The following is a 24,627-nucleotide window of genomic DNA, read 5'->3' as shown; positions in this document are numbered from 1 at the left end:
ATTTCTTCTGTCAAACTCATCTCCATGTTATTATCATAGTATAAGGTGGGATCTTAGATCTCCACGATAGGCCTTCACCCAATAAAATATCTTTCCCAGCTGTAGGTGAAGGCCTTCAATGAATTTCTCAGCCTCCAAAATCTTTAATTATACGTGGGAGCTCAAGCTTAGAACAAACACCCCAGGCAAAGAAGCGAGTAACTTCATTTTAATTAAGGACAAATGAAAGATATTAAGACTTTTCCAAGTGTAGATGTGGAGATCAACTAATGGAGGTATCAAAGATGAGTCCAGTCCTTCCATGTTACATATAAAGAACTTGAAGCCCAGAAAGGGAAAGGAAATTACCCAAAGTCACACAAAGAGTGATGACACTAAAACCCAAATATTTGACTCTCAGTCACATGCAAATAGTAGGAGCCTGGAAATAGTTAAGACGGCAATGGCAGAGAGTGGATGAGCCAAGCAGAGGAAGGTTGCAGAAAAAAAAAAATCTAGGCTAACTTACTTAATAGTTTATCCTATTTGGATAAAAACCAGCTATTTGGCCTTAAGTAAGTGCTGAACTTAAGTAAAGTGGAATAACAATAGCACACATCACTGGGAGGATAAAATCAGATAATATGCATCGAAGTATCTAGAACAGTTTGACCTACAACAGATTTATAATAAACGATAATTTATAAAAAATGAAAATTCTCGGATTTAAGTGTTTATCAGAATCACCTAAAATCTTGTTAAAATACATGTTTCTGGGCCCTAAACTCAACATTCCTGATTCAGATTGTCATTTCTAATAAGTTCCTGAGTGATGCTGATGCTGACGTTGATGATCAGGAACCACACTTTGAGATCCTTTGAGTAAATGAATCCATGTAAACATAGGTGAACCTTGTTTTTAGTTGATACTCCAAATCTGGAGAATGAAATATATGCCTTCTAAAATATGAAATAAAAACAACTAAAGCTACTGCTTTAGGAAAATCTTTGTACTTTCTGGACCTGTTTTATTTTTGTATATAAGATATTTGAATTGATTAATCCCTAATGTTCCTTATGACTCTGAAATGTTATGATTCTATGAAAACCATTGGTATCAAAGAGATAAGACAGTTTCACAACACAAACTCCAAGCAGCCATCCCATTCAGTTGCTAGGTATGTAGGCTATTGTTGCAACCCCTTGCTCCCTTACAGTCACTCTGTAACACAGAACTCCCTACATGAGACACTAGACAAAGTCCCAACTGGCCTTAATGGGAGTTGTTACCTAAGGATTAAGCTGGAATCTCAGCTGTTGCTCTTCTGAAAAGTGAAAAGGTCACATCATTAAACTGTGTCTAGGGAGGAAAAAAGAAGTTATTCATGGTCTCTGAATACATGCTGTTTCAGTTCCAATTGCTTATGCATTTACATCTGTTTTCATTCTTGGAAATGTGATCACCTTTTTAGAATTATGGCAACAGACAATATACTGTGAGAATCTTCTATTGCTATCCTGAATTATGTACCCCAGAAACAGCCTTGGAACATTTGAAATGACTGATGGTTTTCTAATTGTATTGCAGAGGAAGGGGCAATGCAACTTAACAGGTGTAAGAGTGTGAAAAAGGCAGTATATGAATCTAGATGATTCATTTCCACAAACTGCTTCTGCTACAGGCTGTGCCTAAATAAGTTATTTCACTTTCCTGACCCACCTCTTAATTTGTAAAATAAGGCAGTTACACAAACTCAGAGTTGCTGATCTGTTGATAAACCTTGTATGGGTTTAGATGAGGGGAAGTAAAAATAAAGAATTATTATGACAAAAGGAAGAAAAGCATACTGACAAAACTAGAATAAACACTCCTGTCTCTACACCTATGTCTTTTCCAACTCCCCAGAAGTTATCAATGTCAACTACTCTTGTAGCATTATGGACATTTTCCATGCATATATAAATACATAATAATCTCTTATATTTTAAATGATAAATATATAAATGCGTATATAAAAACAGATCTTAAAATTAAATAAGTAGTCATATTTTTATATGGCATTATATATTTCTATACTTGTGTTTATACTTATAAAAGAGTAATTCCTAGAAATGGAATGAAATTGTATTTTTTTTCTTTTTCAGTCTGACTTACTTCACTTAGCATAATACCCTCTAGGTCCAACTATTTTGTTGCAAATGGTACGATCTCACCCTTTTTATGACTGTGCATATTCCATTGTCTGTGTGTGTGTGTGTGTATCACATATTCCATATCCATTCATCTATGAATGAACACTTATGTTGCTTCCATAGCTAGGCTATTGTAAATAATGCTGCAATACACATAGAGGTGCACATATCTTTTCAAATTAGTGTTTTTGTTTTCTTTAAATAAATACCCAGTAGTGGAAATATTGGATCGTATAGTATTTGTATTTTTAACTTTTAGCCATTATGAATATTGCTGCCAATGAACATGAGTGTACAAATCATCACATTGAAGATCTCCTGCTATTCCTTTCTGGCCTGCCAAGTTTCAGTAGAGAGATCGGTCACGAGTCTTATAGGTCTCCCTTTATATGTTAGAGCGTGTTTATCCCTAGCTGCTTTCAGAATTTTATCTTTATCCTTGTATTTTGCCAGTTTCACTATGATATGTCGTGCAAAAGATCGATTCAAGTTACGTCTGAAGGGAGTTCTCTGTGCCTCTTGGATTTCAATGCCTTTTTCCTTCCCAAGATCAGGATATTTCTCAGCTCTTATTTCTTCAAGTACCCCTTCAGCACCTTTCCCTCTCTCTTCCTCCTCTGGAATACCAATTATGTGTAGGTTATTTCTCTTTAGTGCATCACTTAGTTCTCTAATTTTCCACTCATACTCCTGGATTTTTTCTCTCTCTTTTTCTCAGCTTCCTCTTTTTCCATAATTTTATCTTCTAGTTCACCTATTCTCTCCTCTGCCTCTTCAATCCGAGCCTTGGTCGTCTCCATTTTATTTTGCAGTTCATTTATAGCATTTCTTAGCTCCTCCTGACTGTTCCTTAGTCCCTTGATCTCTGTAGCAATAGATTCTCTGTTGTCCTGTATACTGTTTTCAAGCCCAGGGATTAATTTTATGACTATTATTCTAAATTCACTTTCTGTTATATTGTTTAAATCGTTTTTGATCAGTTCATTAGCTGTTGTTATTTCCTGGACTTTTTTTTTTTTTGAGGGTAATTCTTCCGTTTCATCATTTTGGATAGTCTCTGGAGTGGTGTGGAACTGCAGGGCACTTCCCCTGTGCTGTCTTGAATAACTTGCGTTGGTGGGCGGGGCCGGTCAGACCTGATTTCTGGCCCCAGCCCACCACTGGGGCCACAGTCAGACTGGTGTGTACCTTCTCTTCTCCTCTCCTAGGGGCGGGATTCACTGTGGGGTGGCGTGGCCCATCTGAGCTACTTGCACATTGCCAGGCTTGTGGTGCTGGGGATCTGGCGTATTAGCTGGGGTGGATTGGCAAGGTGCACAGGGGCAGGAGGGGTAGGCTCAGCTCGCTTTTCCTTCAGAGATCCGCTTTGGGAGGGGCCCTGTGGCACGGAGGGAGTCAGACCTGCCCCTGGAGGGATGGATCTGCAGAAGGACAGTGTTGGGTGTTTGCGCGGTGCCAGCAAGTTCCCTGGCATGAACTGGTTCCCTTTGGGATTTTGGCTGGGGAATGGGTGAGGGAGATGGTGCTGGCAAGTACCTTTGTTCCCCGACAAGCTGAGCTGTGTCATCCAGGGCTGAACAACTCTCTCTCCCGTTGTCCTCCAGCCTTCCCACTCTCTGAGCAAAGCTGATAACCTTAACCTTCCAGATGTTAAGTCCTGCTTGCTGTCAGAACACACTCTGTCCAGCCCCTCCACTTTTGCAAGCCAGACTTGGGGCTTCTGCTTGGCTGCTGGCCTGCCCCTCTGCCCCAGCTCCCTCCCACCAGTCCGTGGAGCGCGCACCACCTCGCCGCCCTTCCTACCCACTTCCGTGGGCCTCTTGTCTGCGCTTGGCTCCAGAGAATATGTTCTGCTAGTTTTCTGGCAGTTTTCTGGGTTATTTAGGTAGGTGTAGGTGGAATCTGAGTGATCAGCAGGACACAGTGAGCCCTGCGTCCTCTTACGCCGCCATCTTCCAAAAATCTCCAAAATTCTGCTCTACAGTTTTTTTTAGATTCTATAGTGTTTATTTGTGCTCTGATCTTTATTATTTCTCATCTGCTGCTGGGTTTGGGGTGTCTTTGCTATTCTGTTTCTAGTTCCTTTAGGTGTGCTGCTAGATTTTGTATTTGGGATTTTTCTTGTTTCTTGAGATAGGCCTGGATTCCAATGTATTTTCCTCTCAGGACTGCCTTCGCTGCATCCCAAAGTGTTTGGATTGTTGTATTTTCATTTTCATATGTTTCCATATATTTCTTAATTTCTTCTCTAATTGCCTGGTTGACCCATGCATTCTTTAGTAGGGTGTTCTTTAACCTCCATGCTTTTGGAGGTTTTCCAGACTTTTTCCTGTGGTTTATTTCAATTTTCATAGCATTGTGGTCTGCAAGTGTGCATGGTATGATCTCAATTTTTTTATACTTCTTAATGGCTGTTTTGTGACCCAGTATATGATCTATCTTGGAGAATGTTCCATGTGCACTCGAGAAGAAAGTATATTCTGTTGCTTTGGGATGCAGAGTTCTAAATATATCTGTCAAGTCCATCTGATCCAATGTACCCTTTAAGGCCCTTGTTTCTTTATTGATCCTGTGTCTAGATAATCTATCCATTGTTGTAAGTGGAGTGTTAAAGTCCCCTGCAGTTACCACATTCTTATCAATAAGGTTGCTTCTGTTTGTAAGTAATTGTTTTATATATTTGGGGGCTCCTGTATTTGGCACATAGACATTTATAATTGTTAGCTCTTCCTGATGGATAGACCCTGTAATTATTATATAATGCCCTTCTTCGTCTCTTGTTACAGCCTTTAATTTAAAGTCCAGTTTGTCTGATATAAGTATGGCTACTCCATCTTTCTTTTGACTTCCAGTAGCATGATAAATAGTTCTCCATCCCCTCACTTTCAATCTGAAGGTGTCCTCAGGTTTAAAATGAGTCTCTTATAGACAGCAAATAGATGCGTCTTGTTTTTTGTTTGTTTTTGGTTTTTTTTATCCATTCTGATACCTTATGTCTTTTGGTGGGAGCACTTAGTCCATATACACTCAGTGTTATTATTGTAAGATATGGGTTTAGAGTCATTGTGATGTCTGTAGGTTTCCTGCTTGTAGTGATGTCTCTGGTACTTTGTGGTCCTTGCAACATTTCACTCACAGAATCGCCCTTTGGATCTCTTGTAGTGCTGGTTTAGTGGTGATGAATTCCTTCAGTTTTTGTTTGGGAAAACCTTTATCTCTCCTATTCTGAATGACAGACTTGCCAGATAAAGGATTCTCGGCTGCATATTTTTTCTGTTCATCACATTGAAGATTTCCTACCATTTTTTTCTGGCCTGCCAAGTTTTAGTAGATAGGTCTGCCCCTAGCCTTATTGGTCTCCCTTTGTAGGTTAGAGACTATTTATCCCTAGCTGCTTTCAGAATTTTCTCTCTATCCTTGTATTTTGCCAGTTTCACTATAATATGTCTTGCAAAAGATCTATTCAAGTCACGTCTGAAGAGAGTTGTCTGTGTCTCTTGGATTTCAATGCCTTTTTCCTTTCCCAGGTCAGGGAAGTTCTCAGCTATGATTTGTTCATGTACACCTTCAGCCCCTTTCTCTCTCTCTTCCTCTTTTGGAATTCCTATGATATGGATATTGTTTCATTCGATTGCATCACTTAGTTCCCTAATTTTCCTCTCATACTCCTGGACTTTTTTATCTCTCTTTCTCTCAGCTTCCTCTTTTTACATAATTTTATCTTCTAATTCACCTATTCTCTCTTCTGCCCCTTCAATCCGTGCTGTGGTCACCTCTATTGTATTTTGCATGTCATTTATAGCACTTTTTACCTCCTCATGACTCTTTCTTAGTCCCTTGATCTCTGTAGCAATAGATTCTCTGCTGTCCTCTATGCTTTTCTCAAGCCCAGCAATTAATTTTATGACTATTATTATAAATTCTTGTTCCATTATATTCTGAAATCATTTTTGATCAATTCATTAGCTGTCGCTACTTCCTGGAGTTACTTTTAAGGAGAATTCTTCCATTTCGTCATTTTGGATAGTCCCTGGAGTGGCTCCAAACTGCAAGACACTTCCCCTGTACTGTCCATAGTAACTTGTGTTGGTGGGTGGGGCCGCAGTCAGACCAGATATCTGCTCCCAGCCCACCACTGGGGCCACATTCAGACTGGTGTGTACCTTATCTTCCCCTCTCCCAGGGCAGGACTCACTGTGGAATGGTGTGGCCCCTGTCTGGGCTTCTTGCCCACTGCCAGGCTTGTGGTACTGCTACGATGGAATCTGTCGTATTAGCTGGGGTGGATCCGCAAGTTCCACAGTGGTGGGAGGGGCAGGCTTAGCTAGCTTTGTCCTTTGTGGTCCCCTGAGAGAGGGGCCCTGCATCACAGGGATGGAGGCAGACCTGTCAGAGGGATGGATCCACAGAAACACAGAGGTGGATGTTTGTGCCGTACAAGTAAGTTTGGTGAGCAGAACTGGTTCCCTTGGTAATTTTGGCTGGGGGATGGGAGAGGGAAATGGTGCTTGCCAGTGCCTTTGTTCCCCTGCCGAGCTGAACTCTCTCTCCCGGGGCTCAGCAACTCTCCCTCCAGGTGTCCTTTCGCCCTCCCAGCTCTTTGAGAGCAGAGCTGTTGACTTTTAACATTCCAGATTTTTTTTAATATGAAATTTATTGTCAAATTGGTTTCCATACAATACCCAGTGCTCATCCCAACAGGTGCCCTCCTCAATACCCTGCACCCACCCTCCCCTCCCTGCCACCCCCTCCTTCAACCCTCAGATTGTTCTCAGTTTTTAAGAGTCTTTTATTGTTTGGCTCCTGAAAGCATACCTAGGCTGGCTAATTAGTGACTATGTCCCCGACATGGCCGCAGAAAGAAGTTCCTGCTCAAACCTCAGAACACGCCTCCTCCCCTTAAGTAACTTATGTTTTGTAAGAAAGCAGGCTTGGGGCGCCTGGGTGGCGCAGTCGGCTAAGCGTCCGACTTCAGCCAGGTCACGATCTCGCGGTCCGTGAGTTCGAGCCCCGCGTTGGGCTCTGGGCTGATGGCTCGGAGCCTGGAGCCTGTTTCCGATTCTGTGTCTCCCTCTCTCTCTGCCCCTCCCCGTTCATGCTCTGTCTCTCTCTGTCCCAAAAATAAATAAACGTTGAAAAAAAAAAAAAAAGAAAGCAGGCTACCGATTGATGCATTCTTCCAAAGTCTCAGGTGGGAGGAAGGGGAGTGTGAGAGGTGTGGAAAGTGTGAGTGGAAGAGGGAGGGCTTATCTCAGGTAGAGGCCAGAGGTAGGAGCCCTCAACCCTATCCAGGCTTAGAATGACCGGAGAGCATTTTACCCCTCCCCAAACCAATTAATCAGAGTCTCTGGGGATGGTGTTTGGTGCTAGGTATTTATATAACACAGCAAGGCTGAGAGCCAATGGTTAATAGGTGACCAGTGAGAAATGTTCTGTATACACTGAGGCTAAACATGTTAGAGATCCACAGACACAGTGGTTCTTAAACTTCAGGTGCATCAGAATCTCTTGGAAGACTTGTTCAAACACAGATTGCTGAGCCCCACCCCCAGAGTTTCTGATTCCGTAGGTCTGTGACAACCAGGCCCAACATTTGCATTTTTATCGAGTTCCAGGTAACTCTGATAATTGCTGATCTGGGACCACACTTTGGCAGCCAATTGGCTAAGTCCACAACCCTTCCCCAGCCAATCGACTAAGGCCATGATCCCTATAAAACCTTTGTGCTTTTGAAACTTTCTCTCTCTCTCTCCGGTATCTCACCACTGTGTCAGTGCAGGTAGGAGATTGAGCTCGAGCTAGCTCAAATAAAGGCTCTTTGCCTTTGCATCGGACTTGGCTCCCTGGTGGTCTTTGGGGATCACGAATTCTGGGAATAACAGCTCCCTCCCTCTCTTTTTTTTTCCTTCCCCTCCCCCATGGTCTTGTGTTAAGTTTCTCAGGATCCACATAAGAGTGAAAACATATGGTATCTGTCTTTCTCTGCCTGACTTATTTCACTTAGCATAACATGCTCCAGTTCTATCCATGTTGCTACAAAAGGCCATATTTCATTCAGGAGACTATAGATGCTGGAGAGGATGTGGAGAAACGGGAACCCTCTTGCACTGTTGGTGGGAATGCAAACTGGTGCAGCTACTCTGGAAAATAGCAAAAAATTAAAAATAGATCTACCTTATGACCCAGCAGTAGCACTGCTAGGAATTTACCCAAGGGATACAGGAGTGCTGATGCATAGGGGCACTCGTACCCCAATGTTTATGGCAGCACTTTCAACAATAGCCAAACTATGGAAAGAGCCTAAATGTCCACCAACTGATGAATGGATAAAGAAATTGTGGTTTATATACACAATGGAATACTACGTGGCAATGAGAAAGAATATAACATTCCAGATGTTAAGTCCCACTGGCTGTCAGAACTCAGGCAGTCTGACCCCTCTGCTTTTGCAAGCCAGACTCGGGGGTTCTACCTTGCCAGGTAGGCTGCCCCTCCATTGCTCTGGCTCCCTCCCATTAGTCCGTGTAGCGCACACCTCCTCTCCACCCTTCCTACCCTTTTCCATCAGTCTCTTATCTACCTTGGCTCTGGAGAGGGAGAGTCCATTCTGCTAGTCTTCTGGTGGTTTTCTGGGTTATTTAGGCAGATGTGGTTTGAATCTAAAGGATCAGCAGGACGCCATCCAATGTGAATATTTAGTATATTCACAATATTTGGCAACTATCCCCACTATCTAAATCCAAAACAATTACATCAGCCCAAAAGAAACCTGGCACCAATTAGCAGACACCCCCCATTACCTAATTTGCACTTACTGGCAACCACCAACCTACTCGCTACAGAGTTACATATTCTGAATACTTCATATAAATGGAATAGTATAACAGGTGGTTTTTGATGTCTAGCTTCTTTCACTTAGCATAATATTTTTATAGTTCACCCACACGGTAGCATGAATCAATATTCCATTCTTTTTATTTTATTTATTTTTATATTATTATTTTTATCTTCATTTTTTACATTCCATTGTATGGATAGGCCACATTTTCCTTACCCATTCATCAGTTGGTATACATTTGGATTGTTTCTGCTTTTGGGATATTATGAAGAATACTAATATAAACATTAACAGCTCTTTTAGTGAAAACATGTTTCCAATTATCTTGACAGTATATCTAGGAGTGGAATTGTTGGACCACATGGTAACTTTGTATTTACCATTTTGAAAAACTTTTTAACTTAATATCAAAGTGACCACACCATTTTGCATTCCAACCAACAATGTATAAGAGTTCCAATATCTCTACATCTTCATCAGCATTTGTAATTGGCTATCTTTTCAACTGTATTCATCCCAGTATGTATAAAGTGTTTTTTTATTTCTTTATTTAAACAGTTTTGCTGAAGTAAAATTGATATACAATTGCACACAATTAATCTATACAATTTATACCTGTGAAACCATCAACGCAATCAAGATTTTATATACAGATTTAATGATAGAGATAAATAGAGGCAGATACAGATAGAGATAGATAGATATAAATATAGATAGATGTCCATTACATCCAAAAGTTTCTTTGTGTGTCTTTTTTTGGGGGGGGTATTGTGTATAGGAGGTATAAATATTTCACATGAGACCTACACTTTTAACATACTTTTTAAATTAAAGTATAATAAACATAAAGTATTTATTAGTTTTAAGTAAATAACATAGTAATTCAAAAGTTACGTATATTAAGAAAAGGTCATCACAGTAAATCTAGTCACCGTCTGTCACCATACAAAGTTGTTAGAATATTATTGACTATATTCCTTATGCTATACATTACATCAGAATGTCTTATTTATTTTATCACCTAAAGGCTTTACTTCTTAATCCTATTCACTTATTTTGCCCATTTGTCCACCTCATGCCCCACTATCAACCATCAGTTTGTTCTCTGTATGTGTCAGTTTCTGCTGTGTTTTGTTTGTTAATATTTTTTTAGATTCCACATATGAGTGAAATCATATGGTATTTGTCTTTCTATGATTGACTTCTTTCACTTAGCATAATACCCTCTAGTTCCATCTATGTTCATTGAAATGACAAGAACTCATTGTTTTGTGGCTAATACTCCATTGTATGTATGTGTATATGTATATATACATGTGTATGTGTGTGTGTGTTTCACAGTTCTTTTCATTTATTTTATTTTATTCTAAAATTTTTAACTTTGATTCCAGTATAGTTCACATACAGTGGTATATTAGTTTCAGGTGTACAATAGTGTGATTCAACAATTATTTTCATTATTAATCAGTGTTCATAATGATAAGTGTACTCTTAATCCCTTCACTTATTTCACCCATCCTCCCACCCACCTCCCCTCTGATGAGCTTTATTTTAAATGAGTACCCTCAGTTAAGGTTTTTTTTTTGTTTTTTTCAACAAGAACATGTTTTGCTTGAAGCATATTTCAGAATGCATGGTTCCAAAACATGTATATAAAATATTTCATCCAAAAAAATAGAATTCACATTTTCTTTTTTTAATGTTTATTTATTTTTGAGAGAGAGAGAGCACAGGCAGGGAAAGGGAAGAGAGAGAGAGGGAGACAGAGAATCCAAATCAGGTTCCAGGCCCTGAGCTGTCAGCACGGAGCCCGACATGGGGCTTGAACTCACGAACCACGAGATCATGACCTGAACTGAAGTCAGATGCTTAACCAATTAAGCAACCCAAGCGACCCATAGAATGCACATTTTCAAGTACAACCATAAGTATCCCCTGGTTAAATCATATAAAAAGAGACATAGCAAATATTAACAATTTAAGAAGACTGAAATCATTTCAATTATATTTTCCTACCACAATGGTACAAAACTAAAGATCAAAAATAAAATAAAGCTGAAAAATCTACAAAGTAAATATTAAATATTTAATATGTAAATATTAAACAACACACTCTTTCACAAGAAAATCAAATGAAAATATGTTCCAAAACAAAAGAAAAACACAATATTCCAAAATCTATGGGATGAAGCAAAAGCAAATGTTAGAGTGAAATTTATGCTGTTAAGTGCTTGTATTAAGAAAAATAAATTCAAATAAAAATTAAACAAATGCTTGTATTAAGAAAAGACATTCAGGCTCCAGGGAAGATGGCAGCGTAGGAAGACGCTGGGCTCACCGCGCGTCCTGGTGATCACTTAGATTCCACCTACACCTGCCTAAATAACCCAGAAAACCACCAGAGAATTAGCAGAACGGAGTCGCCAGACCCAAGCGCAGACGAGAGGCCCACGGAAGAGGGTAGGAAGGGTGGCGAGGCGGTGCGCGCTCCACGGACTAGCGGGAGGGAGCCGGGGCGGAGGGGCGGCTCGCCGGCCAAGCAGAGTCCCTGAGTCTGGCTTGCAAAAGCAGAGTGGCCTGATGGACTGTGTTCCCACAGCAAGCACGACTTAGCGTCTGGGAGGTCATAAGTTAACAGCTCTGCTCAGAAAGCGGGAAGGCTGGAGGACAAAGGGAGGGAGAGCTGCTGAGCCCCCGGATGGCAGAGCTCAGTTTGGTGGGGAATAAAGGTGCTCGCCAGCGCCATTTCTCCCGCCCATCCCCCAGCCAAAATCCCAAAGGGAACCAGTTCCTGACAGGGAAATTGCTCCGCGCAAACACCCAACTCTGTGCTTCTGTGGAGCCAAACCTCCGGCAGCGGATCTGACTCCCTCCCTCAGCCACAGGGCCCCTCCTGAAGGGGATCACCTAAGGAGAAGCGAGCTAAGCCTGCCCCCCCTGCCGCCGTGCACCTTGCCTACCCACCCCAGCTAATACGCCAGATCCCCAGCATCACAAGCCTGGCAGTGTGCAAGTAGCCCAGATGGACCACGCCACCCCACAGTGAATCCCGCCCCTAGGAGAGGGGAAGAGAAGGCACACACCAGTCTGACTGTGGCCCCAGCGGTGGGCTGGGGGCAGACATCAGATCGGACTGCGGCCCCGCCCATCAACTCCAGTTATACACCACAGCACAGGGGAAGTGCCCTGCAGGTCCTCACCACTCCAGGGACTATCGAAAATGACCAAGCGGAAGAATTCCCCTCAGAAGAATCTCCAGGAAATAACAACAGCTAATGAGCTGATCAAAAAGGATTTAAATAATATAACAGAAAGTGAATTTAGAATAATAGTCATAAAATTAATCGCTGGGCTTGAAAACAGTATACAGGACAACAGAGAATCTCTTGCTACAGAGATCAAGGGACTAAGGAACAGTCACGAGGAGCTGAAAAATGTTTTAAATGAAATGCAAAAAAAAATGCAAACCACCACGGCTCGGATGGAAGAGGCAGAGGAGAGAATAGGTGAACTAGAAGATAAGGTTATGGAAAAAGAGGAGGCTGAGAAAAAGAGAGATAAAAAAATCCAGGAGTATGAGGGGAAAATTAGAGAACTAAGTGATACACTAAAAAGAAATAATATACGCATAATTGGTATCCCAGAGGAGGAAGAGAGAGGGAAAGGTGCTGAAGGGGTCCTTGAAGAAATAATAGCTGAGAACTTCCCTGAACTGGGGAAGGAAAAAGGCATTGAAATCCAAGAGGCACAGAGAACTCCCTTCAGACGTAACTTGAATCAATCTTCTGCACAACATATCATAGTGAAATTGGCAAAATACAAGGATAAAGAGAAAATTCTGAAAGCAGCAAGGGGTAAACGTGTCCTCACATATAAAGGGAGACCTATACGACTCGTGACTGATCTCTCATTTGAAACTTGGCAGGCCAGAAAGAATTGGCACGAGATTTTCAGTGTGCTAGACAGAAAAAATATGCAGCCGAGAATCCTTTATCCAGCAAGTCTGTCATTTAGAATAGAAGGAGAGATAAAGGTCTTCCCAAACAAACAAAAACTGAAGGAATTTGTCACCACTAAACCAGCCCGACAAGAGATCCTAAGGGGGACCCTGTGAGACAAACTAGAAGAAACATCACTACAAGCATGAAACATACAGACATCACAATGACTCTAAACCCGTATCTTTCTATAATAACACTGAATGTAAATGGATTAAATGTGCCAACGAAAAGACATAGGGTACCAGAATGGATAAAAAAACAAGACCCATCTATTTGCTGTCTACAAGAGACTCATTTTAGACCTGAGGACACCTTTAGATTGAGAGTGAGGGGATGGAGAACTATTTCTCATGCTACTGGAAGCCAAAAGAAAGCTGGAGTAGCCATACTCATATCAGACAAACTTTAAATTAGACTTTAAATTAGACTTTAAATTAAAGGCTGTAACAAGAGATGAAGAAGGACATTATATAATAGTTAAAGGGTCTATCCATCAGGAAGAGCTAACAATTATAAATGTCTATGCGCCGAATACCAGAGCCCCCAAATATATAAAACAATTACTCATAAACAGAAGCAACCTTATTGAGAAGAATGTGGTAATTGCAGGGGACATTAACACCCCACGTACAGAAAAGGATAGATCATCTAGACACACGGTCAATAAAGAAACAAGGGCCCTGAATGAGACATTGGATCAGATGGACTTGACAGATATATTTAGAACTCTGCATCCCAAAGCAACAGAATATACTTTCTTCTCGAGTGCACATGGAACATTCTCCAAGATAGATCATATACTGGGTCACAAAACAGCCCTTCATAAGTTTACAAGAATTGAAGTTATACCATGCATACTTTCAGACCACAATGCTATGAAGCTTGAAATCAACCACAGGGAAAAGTCTGGAAAACCTCCAAAAGCATGGAGGTTAAAGAACACCCTACTAACGAATGAGTGGGTCAACCAGGCAATTAGAGAAGAAATTAAAAAATATATGGAAACAAACGAAAATGAAAATACAACAATCCAAACGCTTTGGGACGCAGCGAAGGCAGTCCTGAGAGGAAAATACATTGCAATCCAGGCCTATCTCAAGAAACAAGAAAAATCCCAAATACAAAATCTAGCAGCACACCTAAAGGAAATAGAAGCAGAACAGCAAAGACAGCCTAAACCCAACCAGAAGAAGAGAAATAATAAAGATCAGAGCAGAAATAAACAATATAGAATCTAAAAAAACTATAGAGCAGATCAACGAAACCAAGAGTTGGTTTTTTGAAAAAATAAACAAAATTGACAAACGTCTAGCCAGGCTTCTCAAAAAGAAAAGGGAGAGGACCCAAATAGATAAAATCATGAATGAAAATGGAATGATTACAACCAATCCCTCAGAGATACAAACAATTATCAGGGAATACTATGAAAAATTATATGCCAACAAATTGGACAACCTGGAAGAAATGGACAAATTCCTGAACACCCACACTCTTCTAAAACTCAATCAGGAGCAAATAGAAAGCTTGAACAGACCCATAACCAGCGAAGAAATTGAATCGGTTATCAAAAATCTCCCAACAAATAAGAGTCCAGGACCAGATGGCTTCCCAGGGGAGTTCTACCGGACATGTAAAGCAGAGATAATACCTATCCTTCTCAAGCTATTCCAAGAAATAGAAAGGGAAGAAAAAAATCCCAGACTCCTTCTATGAAGCCAGTATTACTTTGATTCCTAAACCAGACAGAGACCCAGTAAAAAAAGAGAACTACAGGCCAATATCCCTGATGAATATGGATGCAAAAATTCTCAATAAGATACTAGCAAATCGAATTCAACAGCATATAAAAAGAATGATTCACCATGATCAAGTGGGATTCATTCCTGGGATGCAGGGCTGGTTCAACATTCGCAAATCAATCAACGTGATACATCACATTAACAAAAAAAAAAGAGAAGAACCATATGATCCTGTCAATCGATGCAGAAAAGACCTTTGACAAAATTCAGCACCCTTTCTTAATAAAAACCCTTGAGAATGTCGGGATAGAAGGGACATACTTAAAGATCATAAAATCCATTTATGAAAAGCCCAGAGCTAACATCATCCTCAACGGGGAAAAACTGAGACCTTTTTCCCTGAGATCAGGAACACGACAGGGATGCCCACTGTCACCACTGTTGTTTAACATAGTGCTGGAAGTTCTAGCATCAGCAATCAGACAACAAAAGGAAATCAAAGGCATCAAAATTGGCAAAGGTGAAGTCAAGCTTTCGCTTTTTGCAGATGACATGATATTATACATGGAAAATCCGATAGACTCCACCAAAAGTCTGCTAGAACTGATACATGAATTCAGTAAAGTTGCAGGATACAAAATCAATGTACAGAAATCAGTTGCATTCTTATACACTAACAATGAAGCCACAGAAAGACAAATAAAGAAACTGATCCCATTCACAGTTGCACCAAGAAGCATAAAATACCTAGGAATAAATCTAACCAAAGATGTAAAGGATCTGTATGCTGAAAACTATAGAAAGCTTATGAAGGTAATTGAAGAAGATTTAAAGAAATGGAAAGACATTCCCTGCTCATGGATTGGAAAAATAAATATTGTCAAAATGTCAATACTACCCAAAGCTATCTACACTTTCAATGCAATCCCAATCAAAATTGCACCAGCATTCTTCTCAAAACTACAACAAGCAATCCTAAAATTCATATGGAACCACAAAAGGCCCTGAATAGCCAAAGGAATTTTGAAGAAGAAGACCAAAGCAGGAGGCATCACAATCCCAGACTTTAGCCTCTACTACAAAGCTGTCATCATCAAGACAGCATGGTATTGGCACAAAAACAGACACACAGACCAATGGAATAGAATAGAAACCCCAGAACTAGACCCACAAACGTATGGCCAACTCATCTTTGACAAAGCAGGAAAGAACATCCAATGGAAAAAAGACAGCCTCTTTAACAAATGGTGCTGGGAGAACTGGACAGCAACATGCAGAAGGTTGAAACTAGACCACTTTCTCACACCATTCACAAAAATAAACTCAAAATGGATAAAGGACCTAAATGTGAGACAGGAAACCATCAAAACCTTAGAGGAGAAAGCAGGAAAAGACCTCTCTGACCTTAGCCATAGCAATCTCTTACTCGACACATCCCCAAAGGCAAGGGAATTAAAAGCAAAAGTGAATTACTGGGACCTTATGAAGATAAAAAGCTGCACAGCAAAGGAAACAACCAACAAAACTAAATGGCAACCAATGGAATGGGAAAAGATATTTGCAAATGACATATCGGACAAAGGGCTAGTATCCAAAATCTATAAAGAGCTCACCAAACTCCACACCCGAAAAACAAAGAACCCAGTGAAGAAATGGGCAGAAAACATGAATAGACACTTCTCTAAAGAAGACATCCAGATGGCCAACAGGCACATGAAAAGATGTTCAGCGTCGCTCCTTATCAGGGATATACAAATCAAAACCACACTCAGGTATCACCTCACGCCAGTCAGAGTGGCCAAAATGAACAAATCAGGAGACTATAGATGCTGGAGAGGATGTGGAGAAACGGGAACCCTCTTGCACTGTTGGTGGGAATGCAAATTGGTGCAGCCGCTCTGGAAAGCAGTGTGGAGGTTCCTCAGAGAATTAAAAATAGACTTACCCTATGACCCAGCAATAACACTGCTAGGAATTTACCCAAGGGATACAGGAGTACTGATGCATAGGGGCACTTGTACCCCAATGTTTATAGCAGCACTCTCAACAATAGCCAAATTATGGAAAGAGCCTAAATGTCCATCAACTGATGAATGGATAAAGAAATTGTGGTTTAGGGGCGCCTGGGTGGCGCAGTCGGTTAAGCGTCCGACTTCAGCCAGGTCACAATCTCGCGGTCCGTGAGTTCGAGCCCCGCGTCAGGCTCTGGGCTGATGGCTCGGAGCCTGGAGCCTGTTTCCGATTCTGTGTCTCCCTCTCTCTGCCCCTCCCCCGTTCATGCTCTGTCTCTCTCTGTCCCAAAAATAAATAAACGTTGAAAAAAAAATTTAAAAAAAAAAAAGAAAAAAAAAAGAAATTGTGGTTTATATACACAACGGAATACTACGTGGCAATGAGAAAGAATGAATATGGCCTTTTGTAGCAACGTGGATGGAACTGGAGAGTGTGATGCTAAGTGAAATAAGCCATACAGAGAAAGACAGATACCATATGGTTTCACTCTTATGTGGATCCTGAGAAACTTAACAGGAACCCATGGGGGAGGGGAAGGAAAAAAAAAAAAAAAGAGGTTAGAGTGGGAGAGAGCCAAAGCATAAGAGACTGTTAAAAACTGAGAACAAACTGAGGGTTGATGGGGGGTGGGACGGAGGGGAGGGTGGGTGATGGGTATTGAGGAGGGCACCTTTTGGGATGAGCACTGGGTGTTGTATGGAAACCAATTTGTCAATAAATTTCATACATATAAAAAAATAAAAAAAAGACATTCAAATAAACATTAAACCACAAGGAACTAGAAAAAGAGAAAGTTATCTGAAATTTAGTACAAGAAGGAAATAAGAAAGAAAAACCAGAGATAACTAAAATACAGACCAGATTAAACAAAAACATAACATTGAAAGTAATGACCAATTAAAAAAATTGGTAATGTTTTAATGACATTAAAAAAGAAAATAAAAACTGAAACAAAAGAAAGAGACAGAAAAGATTCAAAAATCAAAATAAGAAATGGAAGAAAAAATACAGCAGATAACCACAGAAATACATAGTGTGATCAGATTACAATAAAAATTATATATTAACAAATCAGATAACTTAGAAAAAAAACCAAGATAATTCCTAAAAATGCACAAGCTACCATTATTGAATCATGAATCTTGAATCTAAGAAATAGTAAATCTTTTTATACCAATAACAAGAATGAAAGTTGAATTAGGAATCAAAAATTTCCCAGCATGGAAAAGCCCAAGACCACAGGGTTTCATTGGTGAATTCTACAAACATTAAAAAAAATTAATAACAATCTTTATCTAAATCTTACAAATAAGGGAATAGAGGGAACATATTCAAAATCATTCCGTGACATCAGTATTATTCTTATACCGAATCAGGATAAAAACAAAACAAGAACAAAAAAGACTAGTTTGTACGATATAAGTATTGCTACTCTGACTTTCTTTTGACATCCATTTGCATGATGTTTCTCTACCCACTCACATTCAATCTGCAGATGTCTTCAGGTTTAAATGAGTCTCTTATAGGCAACATATAAATGGGTCTAGTTTGTTTTTTTTTTTTTTTTTTACCCATTCTGTCACCCATGTCTTTTGATTGGAGCATTTAGCCCATTTACGTTCAAATAATTATTAATAGATTGTATTTATTGCCATTTTTTTTACTTCTTTTGTCATTGTTTCTGAAGATTTTGTCTGATCCTTTCTTGTCCTTGTCAATTTTGATTTCTCAAAGAGTCTCCCTTAATATTTCTTGTGGGGCTGGTTTAGTGGTCATGAGCTCTTTTAGTTTTGGGTTGTCTGGGAAACTCTGTCTCTTCTATTCTGAATGATAGACTTGCTGGATAAGATTCTTACCCGCTAAATTTTTCCCATTCAGCATGCTGAATTTATTATGCCACTACCTTCTGGCTTGCCACATTTCTGTTGACAAATCTCTAGCTAGCCTTATGGGCTTTCCTTTGTAAGTAATGGACTTCTTTTGTCTTGCTGCTTTTAAGATTTTTTTTCTTTATCAATACATTTTGCAAACTTAATTACAGTATGTGTTGGTGTTGAGCTGCTTTTGTTGATTCTCATGGGAGTTCCCTGTGACTCTTACATCTGGATATCTGTTTCCTTTCCCCGATTAGAGAAAGTTTCTGCTATTATTTCTTCAGATAATTTTTCTGCTCTCCATTCTTTCTGTTCTTCTTCTCAGACTCCTATAATACGAATATTATTATATTTGATGGAGTCACTGAGTTCCCGAAGTCTGTTCTTGTGTTTCATAATTCTTCTTTTTCACTTTTGTTCAGTCTTATTATTTTCCATTATTTTGTTTTCTAGGTCACTAATTTGTTCCTCTGCTTCTTCCAGCCTGCTGTTCATTGCATCAAGCCTGTTTCCAATCTCATTTATTGTATTCTTCATCTCTGATTGATCCTTTTTTTAACCCTTTTATCTCTGTGGTAAGGGTCTCCCTGATGTCTTCTATTCTTATCTCAAGCCTAGCAAGTATCCTTATGATTGCTGCTTTAAATTTTCTATCAGGTATGTTACTTATATCTGTTTTCATTAGGCTGTGGCCTTATCTTGTTCTTTCATTTGGGAAAAAATGTCTCCATCTTCTCATTTTGTTTAAGTATCTCCCTTTTTCTATATATTAGAAAAGCCATTTATGTCTCCTGTTCCTGAAAGTAGTGTCCTTATGAATGAGAGGTAATGTAGTGCCCAGGGACTGGCACTACAAGAAGAGCCTCCAATGTGTGTTGCATGTGTTCTGGTGTTATGTCCTGGCTGCTCTATCCTTTACGCCAGTTGTCTGTGGAGGTTCTCCTTGCCTGCTGTGAGCACCGTTTGGCCTCTAGCTTCAATGTGGTGAGCTTTAATTAGGTGTGCTCTGGTCTGCTTGTTAAATGAGATCTAATACCAACTCCACCAGAACTAAAGCCCTGAAGAACTCTGGCCAGAAGACATGGTGGGGGCAGAGGTTTGTGTCCTGCTTTTCTTGGGGAGGTGCCCACCATGCTGGGACTGAGGAAAGCTTGACTGAGAAGGGCAGGCCTGCCAGAGCATGGGGGAGTTGGGCTTGCTGTAAACAAGTTAGGCAGCCAGTGTCAGGGCTGAGCTGCTTCTCTCAGGTGGTTCTGTGTCTATACTGAGATGCAAGGGTGGAAAATGGCAAAAACCAGCTCCCCTGTTCCCAGAGAGTTGTGTCCATGAATGTTGCCTCCCAGGGACACTCTCCAAGTCAAGCAAATAACCCTCACTGTGTGCCCCAGCCGTCCTTCAGATCTCTGTTTACATGTTGCCTGCTCCTGGGTTGTCTTTTCAGAAGCAGGGCAATGCCCTCTGGAGTCTATCCCAGCCAAGCCCACTGACTTTTAAAACCCCAGGCGTTTAGCCCCACTGGTTGCAAGAACTCAAAATTCAGCTCCTTTCATTTTCCAAGACAATGGCTTTGCGGAAACATTCTCTTTGTGCATTCCCCTGTGTGCTCCTCTCTGTTTCTCTTGCTCTTATCCATGACCATGACGCCTTCCCCTCTATAGCACCCACACTCTGTTTCTCCCCTAAACCGTGTCTCTGCATTCCCTACCTTCAATATGGCCTCTTTTCTCCCTTTAGTTGTAGAATTTGTTCTGTCAGTCTTTAGGCCAATTTATGGGATATTTGGGATTATTTAATTATCTATTAGTCTGTCAGTCTTTAGGCCAATTTATGGGATATTTAGGATTATTTAACTATCTATTAGTTATCTAGCTGTGTTCATGGGATAAGATATGCCTAGGGTCTTCCTACTCCACCACCATCATCTACAACCTACCTCACATCTTTTTTATCCATTCATCTATTGATGGACATTTACTTGTTTCCATATCTTAGCTATTGTAATTAATTCTAATATGAAAATAGGATGTACATGTTTTCTCAAATTATATTTTCTTTTTCTTCATATAAATACCTATAAGTGAAATTGCAGGATCATATGGTGTTTCTATTTTTAGTTTATTGAGGAACCTCCATGTTTCCATAGTGGCTTCACCAATTTACATTCCCACCAAATAGTACGTGAGTGTTCACTTTTCTGCATCCTTGCCATTTCTTGTCTTTTTGATAAGATCCATTCTGATAACTTTGAGGTGATGTCTCATTGTGGTTTTGATTTGCATTTCCCTATTGGTTAGTGATGTTGAGCATCTTTTTATATGCCTGTTGGCCATCTCTGTGTCTTCTTTGGAAAAATGTCCTCTGCCCATTTTGAATCAAATTGTTTATTTTTTTAATTTATTTTAGCGTTCTTATTTTCATTCCAGCTATTTAACATACAGTGTAATATTAGTTTCAGGTGTACAATACAGATTGTTCACTTTTTAAAATTTTAAGTTATATGAGTTATTTATATATTTTGGGTGTTAAACCCTTACGAGATATGTAATTTGTGAATGTCTTTTTCCATTCACTAGGCTGCCTTTTCATTTTGTTGGTGGTTTCCTGTGGAAAAGACTTTCAGCTTTATATCATCCCACCTATTTTTGTTTTTATTGTCCTTGCCTGAGAAGACAGATCCAAAAACAATATCATCAAAAGATTACTACCTATGTTCTTCTATAAATTTTATGGTTTTAGGTCTTATATTATGGTATTTGATACATTTTGAGTTTATTTTTGTATATGATATATGAAAGTGGTCCAGTCTCACACTTTTGCATGTATCTGTCCAGTTTTCACAATACTATTTATTGACAAGACTGTAATTTCCCCCATTGTGTATTTCTGCCTTCCTTGTCATATATTAATTGACCATATAAACATGGGTTTATTTCTTTTTTAAAATTTTGTAATGTTTATTTATGTTTTGAGAGAGAGAGAGTGTGTGTGTGAGTGGGCAAGGGGTAGAGAGAGGGAGGGAGACACAGAATCCGAAGCAGGCTCCAGGCTCCGAGTTCTCAGCACAGAGCTGGATGCAGGGCTCAAACTCACAAACTACTAGATCATGACCTGAGCAAAAATCAGATGCTTAACCAACTGAGCCACCCAGATGCCCTAGCATGAGTTTATTTCTGAAGACACTATTCTGCTGCTTAATCTATGTGTCTGTTTTTGTTTGGTTTTGATTACTATATTTTTGTAGTGTATTTGAAATCCAGGATATGAAACCTCTACCTTTGTTCTTCTTTCTCAAGATTGTTAGAAAGTGGTGGGAGGGGCAGTAAAGTATCCCCCCAAACTGAGAAGTCACTTGGAGTCTGAAAAATGAAGCAGGTGACTCCATATGGTTTATACAGCTTTATTCACGGTAACTTACTGATGGCATGGCATGAGGAGGGGAGATCAAGCAAAAGACAATCCATAACAGCTACACAGTTATTATCCACAAAGTCCACAGATTTTTATACAGAAAGTTACACTCAGAGGGTATTGTAGTAAGATCAAAGGGTTTGCATACACCTAATTGACTGCTAAACTTTAATTAGATCTTGTGGCATCACCTGTGTCAGGAAAAGACTATGTTATCTCTAACATACTTATGGGATACCAAAACAATCCTCTCTCTCCCCATTCCAGCTTTGGAGGGCATTTCTAAGGTATTTATATTAATCTCCAAGGGGCTTGGAATATGTAACCCCAAAAGAGGTCATTGAACAAACATGAACAAGGTGGAGGTCCAAAGATGGAATCAACATTGTTAGCACTCCTACAATTGCTTTGGCTCTTCAAGGTCTTTTGTGGTTCCACACAAATTTTAGTTTCTTTTTTTCTAGTTATGTGGAACTAGAAAATTACTATGTGGCATTTTCATAGGGATTGCACCAAACTGTATATTACTTTGGGCAGCATGAACGTTTTAACAATATTAATTTTTCCAATCCATGAGCACAGTATATCATTCCACTAATTTGTATCATCTTCAATTTTTTCATCAATGTTTTATAGTTCTCATAGTAGTTTTTTCACCTTCTTGGTTAGATTTATTCTTTGGTGTTTAATTTCTTTAATTCAAGTAATATCTCTTTCTTTTTTTTTATTTTTTTTTACATTTTTATGTTTATTTATTTATTTTGACAGAGACAGAGATAGTGCAAGTTGGGGAGGGGCAGAGAGAGGGAGACAGAGAAGCCCAAGCAGATTCTGCACTGTCAGCCTGGAGCCCGAAGTGGGACTCAAACTCACGAAACTGTGAGATCATGACCTGAGCCAAAACCAAGAGTTGGACACTTAACCGACTGAGAAACCCAGGCACCCCAAGTAATATTGCTTTCTTAATTTCTCTTTCTGGTAGTTCATTATTAGTGTATAGAAATGCAACATATTTCTATATTGATTTTTTATCCCACAAATTTACTGAATTGATTTATTAGTTCTAGTAGTTTTTTTTTTAATGGAAGCTTTAGGGTTTTCTATATATTCCATGAGATCTGCAAATAATGACAGTTTTACTTCTTTTTTTTTCCAACTTGGATGACCTTTATTTCTTTTTCTTGCCTAATTGCTGTGACTAGAACTTCCAATAATATGTTGAATAAAAGTGGCAAGAATGAGCATCCTTGTCTTGTTCCTGAACTTAGAGAAAAATCTCTCAGTTTTTCACCATTGATTATGTGGATTTGTCATACATGAACTTTATTATGTTGAGGTACATTCCCCTTATACCAACTCTGTTAAGAGATTTTATGGAGCCATCTGGTCCTGAAATTTACTTTTATGGGAGAATTTTTTTTGATAACTGATTAAATATCATTACCAGTAATTGGTCTATTCAGATTTTCTATTCCTGATTCAGTCTTTGAAGATTGTATGTTTCCAGGAATTTATCATTTCTTCTAGGCTGTCCAACTTGTTTGCATATAATTGTTTGTAGTAGTCTCTTATGGTCATTTGTGTTTCTGTGGTATCCATTGTAATTTCTCCTCTTTAATTTCTGATTTTATTTATTTGTGCCCTCTTTGTTTTCCTTGGTGGGTCTGGATAAAAGTTTATGAATTTTATTTATCTTGTCAATGAACTAACTCTTAGTTTCATTGATCTTTTGTATTGATATTTCATCTGTATTTCATTTATTTCTTCTATTATTTGTTATTTCTTTCCCTCCACTACCTTTAGGCTTTTTGTTTGTTTGTTTGTTCTTCTTTTTCTAGTTCCTTTGGGTGTAAGTTTGGATTATTTATTTGGTATTTTTATCCTTTCTTTGAGTGGGCTTGTATCACTATAAACTTCCTTCTTAGAACTGCTTTTGATGCATTCCATAAATTTTGAACTGCTATGTTTCCATTTTCATTTGTCTCAAGGTAACTTATTATTACCTCTCTGATTTCTTGGTTGATTCATTGGTTGTTCAGTACCATGTTGTTTAGCCTCCAACTGTTTGTGCTTTGTCCAGTTTTCTCCTTGTAATTGATTTCTAGATGTATACCATTGTGGTCAGAAAGATGCTTGAAATGATTTCAATTTTCTTAAATTTATTGAGATTTGCTTTGTAGCCTAAATGTGCTCTATCATGGAAAGAGCTCCATTTATACTTGAGAAGAATGTGTTTGGATGGAATGTTCTGTATATATCTATTAAGTCCATCTGGCTTAATGTGTTATTTAAGGCCAATGTTTCCTTTTTGATTTTCTCTTTGGATAATTTATCTATTGATGTAAATGGGGTGTTCAGGTTTCCTACTCTTATTACTATCAATTTCTCCCTGTGTCTGTTAATATTTACTTTATATAATTACTTCTTATGTTGGATGCATAAATATTTACAATTATTATATCTTCCCATTGGATTAATCCCTTTACATTACATAGTGACATTCTTTGCCTTTTGTTACAGTCTTTGTTTAAAGTCTATTTTGTATTGCTACCCAGCTTTTTCCTCATTTCTCCATTTCCATG

Source organism: Lynx canadensis, chromosome X, assembly GCF_007474595.2.
Source record: "Lynx canadensis isolate LIC74 chromosome X, mLynCan4.pri.v2, whole genome shotgun sequence".
Taxonomy (NCBI): domain Eukaryota; kingdom Metazoa; phylum Chordata; class Mammalia; order Carnivora; family Felidae; genus Lynx; species Lynx canadensis.
Note: the sequence above shows the minus strand (reverse complement) of the source record.